Here is a 6,235-nt window from a genome sequence, read left to right as displayed (position 1 = left end):
CTCCTGCAGAGTCAGGCTCAGGGAGGGCCATCTGCGGCACCTCACTGCAATCATTTCAGTGTAATTTTCACCAATAAAAAAACAAAAAAGTCACAAAATATGCCAAAATCGATATTCACAAATTCCAAACTGTACTACTAACTTTACTACACTCCTCTGAATATATGTATATGATGATCAAATAGTAATATAACAGTCTTCGCCTACATCACTGACACATTTTAATATATATTTTTGTTTAATTTAAAAATTATAAATAAATGTGAGAGAATGGCATCATCCACCATTATTTAACCAGTGGACATCACCCTTGCTTTTATTTTGAAAGTTCACTTTTCATTCAGCCTTCTGGACAGACTCCATCTCTACCATCCTGGACTGCTGGTAACACACACATATATATACACCCACAAACACAAACACAATATAAATCTGCTGAAAACAAATCAAAACCAACTCTCCTCCTGAAAACAGGCCAAGCAGAGGAAACTCACAACAAGCAGCTAGTTTGACTGACAATCCATCTGCATCCCCTAAAAAGCTGAAATAAACACCTTTTGTTTGTTTTTCAATATATGTTATTAATTTTTGGTTGATGGTTTGATATCATCTTTGTCAAGTCTGTAACATTTGATTTATTAGGTTTTTTGTTTTGTTTTCATTTTTTATTTGGGGGGGGGGCTTGATGTAAGATTCATTAGTGTGTGTGTGTGTGTGTGTGTGTGTTTTTATTACACATTTTTTTCTACTGTTATGTTATTATTGATAGCAAAACAAGTGGAAATAGCTTTAGCTTTAGTGGAATTTCTTTTGAAGCAATCTTCTCACATTTTGCTGTGGCCTCCTACCAAAACATTTCACTCTTTCTACACTGCCAGAAACAGCGATCCCTTTGTCGTGGTGTCTGTAATGATCTGTGATTTCGGTTATAAATCCTTACTTCTTCTTCTCGCTTTGTGTTATTTTTTTTATTCTGTGCCTCCTGCGTTCCCTTTGTTTTTATTTTATTTTGAAGTTTTATTCCTCATGGGGCGTCCGATATTTCTGCGTCCCTCCTTTGTTCTCTTTCCCACCCTTGAGTGAATCACCTGTTTGTTACTACCCTCCTCTCCGTAGAGTGTAGCGCAGTCCGTTTTCATCGCTCTGGGCGTCACTTAGCGCTGGTTTGTCAAAGGTACTAGCAGGGCTCATTGATGTGAGCCTTGCCAGGTGTCCCATGGGCACCAGGTAATGAGATTAGTAAGGGGGATCTGTCGCTGACAACTCAGCTTTTATCAGTGTGTATGGTATGACACTGTATTTCTCACTAACTAGGCAGCTCATTCTCTTTCTCTAACAATACTTTCTTTAAAGATATAACACATTTAGGCATCAACTTGAAAGAAAGGCAGATATTAAAACAGAGGTCACAGGTCAAATGTGACATGATTTTAGAATACAAACTGTAATTTAGATTCCCCATATACCAGTATCATTTCCTAAATGCTGATTACACTACAGGATGTGGACACGTTATTCAAACCGTGTCTATTCCCTCAGTGTTTGTCATGTAGTTTCTACTCCTTTATGTTCCCAAGCCTCTTCTTGTTGTTTGCCTCTGCATACGTCCGGTATCCTTTTTAGAAAAACTCCTTTAGTGAAGGCAAATTTCAGCTCGTCTGTCCCCAGCAAAGACATCTGCTTATTTACACACAGCCATAATTGGCGTCCTCCTTTAATCTTGTTAATCTGTTTCCTTACTTTTTCATCTCATTTTCTCTCCATCAGCCTCTGTACAGACATTATCTAAATGATAAGTTCACAGCAAATGATGTGATGGCGGTGTGATTAGCTTTCATACGAGAAATACTCAGTGTACTGCCTCATAATGCTACGTAATAGAAATTGTAAATAAGCCACCCATAGAGTAATGCTGGTTTTATCATTAGCTGAAGTAGCGTCTATTTCAGGTGACATTGCCTCTCATTTGTGCTGCAGGGAATGGTGTTTACTAAAGCAGGGCTGGGGCACTTTACAATCACCTGTACCAGCATTACGTATTCATAAGTGCAAGCAGCATGATGGGAAATGTTATGGATTGTTTGAAGCATGTCCTCAACGGGATAATTATGGGCTGAAACCTGCAACAGGCGGATAGGCTCCGATATTTGAAATGTACTCTTTCACAAATGGCAGCGCTTTTCTCTAAACACATCTACACACACGGGCGCACAGAACTGCAGTCATCTGACGTTCAGCCTTCATAAAATACATCCAAAAATAGTCCAGTGTTATCATTTTAAACCCTGCATTAGATTGATGGTTTGTTCAATCTGATAAGCTAGACCACAGCTCATTTATCTTGACTGTCATGGTCCTCACCATTCCTCAAAATTACAGCTCTGCTTTCATTAGATTTTTATGAAAACTGAAAAAGAATATGAAAGATTCGCACAATAAAGTGTCACAGACCCTTAAGTCGGACTTTTGCCTTTATCTTTCCACATATTGTTATTATGTTTTTCGCAGTTCATCCGTCTGCTGCGCTGGACGAGGCCTCCCCCCTCCTCCCCGTCTCTCTCTGACCTCATGTTTCGTGTCCTTGAGGCAGGAATGAAATTATATGCAGTTTATTGAGCTTCACTCCATCTTCAAACCTGATACTGCTGAATGGGCTTCTGAATAAATGAGAGCTTGTGCAGTGCAGAGGGAAATTATAGACATTGTAAATGGCTGTGGTGTGGGTCTTATCACGGCCATGTCTACTGCTACTGACTCTGAAACTTCAGTTTTAATGCCTTATTACTGTATTAAATGACACGCTTTGCTTAGCAAGCAGCAATTAAAAATCTCTGTTAAAAGTTCTGTCATCATATCAAGTGAAATATTGAAACTCTTAACGTGTGAGAAGTGACAATCAATTTCTTTTTTTTAACTGGAGTCACTAAATAACTTCCAAATGCTTGGAAGTCACTTACAGAGTAAAAAATTATCTCCCACATGTGCGCTTTCCTGTGGCTCTTTAAAGCTTTATTGCATCTTTCTGTTCTTTGTTATAGTTTTGTGGCTCGCTAATTTGATATTTGGTCTCCCCTTAAAATTGTCATCACTCAGAGTGTCTTTAGATGCATTTTTCCTGTCTTTAAAAAAATAGAAAAGCAACTCCCAAGCTTATTGCTCACTACCTGCCTAGCAGGAAACAAACAAAGTTATAAAATAGCATGTGAACAAAGTGGATCACTTATCAGTTAATGAGACCGATATTTCTCTAAGGAGCCGTGGAGATGAAAAACAGAGATAAAAGGCGAACGAATATTGGACTTTCATTCATCAGGTGGTTAGAAACATGACTCCAAATGAATGCTAATGCTGCTCCATATCTGATCGATATACAAATATGCAACAAACAATTTTTTTCCCCTAACCTTGAAAAGTAAAAAGTCATAAACTGGTAATCTTGTCTTTGCACAAGCTGCACTGGCACGTTAGATGGCAATGACACTATCACTAACAGCCACATATTAATAACTGTTATTTCAGACAATACTGAGATCATAATTACCTAAAATGACTACATCCATCCATTCTCTGTCATGATCCTGGGTCCTTTTGACCCAGCGTTTTGTGTTTTCTATTAGTGTAATTTTGGTTCTGTTGTTCCTCCTGTTTAGTGTATTCTGTTCTGCCCATCTATTCCTGTGTTAAGTCCACGTTTCCTAGTCTGTGTCTTTGCGTGTATGTGTTTCCTGTTTTATTGTGAAGGTCTGCGTCTTATGTGAGTGTTTTCAGTTTGCCTCCCTAGTCTCGTCACGTTTATCACTCCCAGCTGTGTCCCCCACCTGTGTGTAATCTCCCTGTGTTCTCTGAGTGTTTTTAAGTCGTGTCTTCTGTCTTAGTCGGTGCTGGTTCGTCTGTGTTGTTTCCCCTTGGTCTCCCCGTATGTATTTCCCCGGACCTCCCTGCATCCTCGTTTCTGGTTTGTTTTGTTAGTTTTACCCAGTTTAGGTTTCTCACCTTCACCCACGCCATTGCTGTTTGTATTTTCTTTTGTTAAATAAACACTCATCTGCACCAGAGCTGCCGCATTTTGGGTCCTATCTCCAATTCCACACGTCTGCCACACCGAACGTGACATTCTCTTTCCGCTTTTGTTCCGCTTACCAATTCAGGGTCCCAGGGGTGGGGGTGGGGGCTAACTATTATTAAGCACATCATGGATTTAAAAGAGAACTTATGAAGGGCATATGCTCATGTGACCTAACTTCAGGGATTGACCAATGCAACACGTTGACCTATGGAAACAATAGGCAGTAGACGACATCACCATTAGTTGTGAACACTGTACTCTGAAGTTTCATCACTGGCCCTTTTTCCCCAATACAGTGTTGTTTTTGTGGAGCCACAAGTTATTGAAATGTGGAACGATAAGCTAAAGTGCTCTGGAAAGTTTAGTTAGCATGCTCCCTCCATAACTTGTAATGGCTAATGCGTGCCAAATAACACATTATTAAAACACTAGAATTTCACTCACAAAAGCTTAAGCACTGCTATCTTCTATCCCACTCAGCACATTATAGCATTAGTCAGATGATTCATTAAAATACTCCAAAAGGTACCAACAGCACACACATGATGGAGAGCTCCAGTGTAATGATTCAGAATCATTGAGGTGTGGCCATGCCCCCAACTACAGCACGAGTTACAAAATCTTCACCACACTCAGAGTTGTTATGGTGCGGGAAGCTATCCAGAAAGGCCCGGCTGTAAGTATTTTGTTTTTAATGTTATAATGTTGGACATTTAAACATATGAGTCTATGGAGACTGACTTGTCTCTGGAGCCAGTCTCATGTAGTTAGAAAATTTCTGAACGGTTTTCAAACTCTGAAGTGGAAGAATAGAAGTCTTTCTAGTCATGAATGTTGTTGGCCAAAATGTCTTTTCTATCGTTAGTCTCAAACTGAAATACAGAGTGAGTTTTAAAAAGCTATATATTATTATGTTTTTTATGATTTTCTGGCCAAAAAAGAACACGAATGCTTGTCTCACATTACAACAAAAATCTTGATGATCCTCAAGACTTTTGGGAAAATATTCTGTGGACCGACGAGAAATGATGATGAATGAAAAATGATGGAACCACGAATTCTGCTCTCTCCCGTCGCTTTGTGCTCTGAAGCTCGGGAGCACTTCGGTGAAGACAATCCAGGACAATGATCTGAAACACCTAATCAGCAAGTTCACCTCTGAATATATCAACAACAGAAGAAGAAGGTTTTAGACTGAACAAGTCAAAGTCTGGACTTTCCTGTTGACCTTAATCAGGCTGTTCCTGCTTGACAACTATCCAATGGGGCTAAATTACAACAATTTCACAAAGATGAGTGCGACAAAATGTATCCACAGCGATGTGAAAGAGTCATTGTCTTTAATCGCATACATTTCTGTTCTTGCTGTCAAGGGTTGCACAATAAAATGAAATAAATGAAGTAATTTAAAAAACACAGTTTGTATTTACCCAGGTTATCTTTTTCTAATATTAAAATTTTATATTAAAAGTTTCTCTGTACAGTCACATCTTCATATTTCAGACTCAGACGTGTATGATTGTGTACACAACATCTCTATCTCCCACCCACAGCCTGGCAGGCTAGAAAACCATTGGCAAGGTCGTGTTCCCCTTCGCTGCACTCTTGTGAAAGATAAGGCATCAAAACAAAAGCAGCTACATTGAAACAAACGGAGAAACTTCCAGAAACAGGGGATCAGTGCCCTCTGTGGCAAAAGGAGACAGAGATGGGGGGATAGAGATACTGCATGGGGAGAGATGGTGAATAGGAGACATGAGGATAATCCAGCCACTGCAGTCAGTCTCCCAGGAGAAGGATCGCAGGGAAGAGTGAAGTGGAGAAAGTCAAATAAACCTCTCTTTCTGTACTTTTCTTTTATCACCTGCCTCTCTGCCATCACAGAGTCAATCCACAATGGAGGAAGTAAGCAGATTAGCTTGTTCGCCCATCAGAAAAGGGATTACATTTACCCATTTCCTCCGTCTGAGAAAGTTGAAGCCAGATGAAAATGTGTCTGGGAGCGCAAACTTTTTGACGAATCCATGAGTGATTGAGGTTCCAGGAAAAGAGGCTTTTCTGTGTCCCTGTGTCAAATTTACTTGGAGAGGAGGCAGATTTGCTCATGGGGAACATGAAAACAACCAGAGCTTGATAACAAATATGATCCAAGAAAGCTCAGAGATGTAA

General features: G+C 39.7%; 1 protein-coding gene and 1 long non-coding RNA gene across 2 annotated transcripts in view; both read right to left on the bottom strand.

Moving 5' to 3' along the window:
• The window catches only part of LOC146504470 (calsyntenin-2-like), a 325,046-nt gene that overhangs the window by 274,427 nt on the left and 44,384 nt on the right, over positions 1 to 6,235 (bottom strand). The gene's annotated exons all lie outside the window — the stretch shown is intronic.
• Positions 1 to 6,235, bottom strand: part of LOC146504471 (uncharacterized) — a 99,709-nt gene that overhangs the window by 49,610 nt on the left and 43,864 nt on the right. The window contains exon 1 of the long non-coding RNA XR_014868767.1: positions 95 to 6,235. This exon is cut by the window's right edge and continues 43,864 nt beyond it. This is a non-coding gene — a long non-coding RNA (uncharacterized LOC146504471). The remainder of the gene's footprint in view (positions 1 to 94) is intronic.

This window comes from Neolamprologus multifasciatus, chromosome 14 (assembly GCF_963576455.1).
Source record: "Neolamprologus multifasciatus chromosome 14, fNeoMul1.2, whole genome shotgun sequence".
Taxonomy (NCBI): domain Eukaryota; kingdom Metazoa; phylum Chordata; class Actinopteri; order Cichliformes; family Cichlidae; genus Neolamprologus; species Neolamprologus multifasciatus.
The sequence above is the reverse complement of the archived record's forward strand: the minus strand, read 5'-3'. Positions and strand labels throughout refer to the sequence as shown.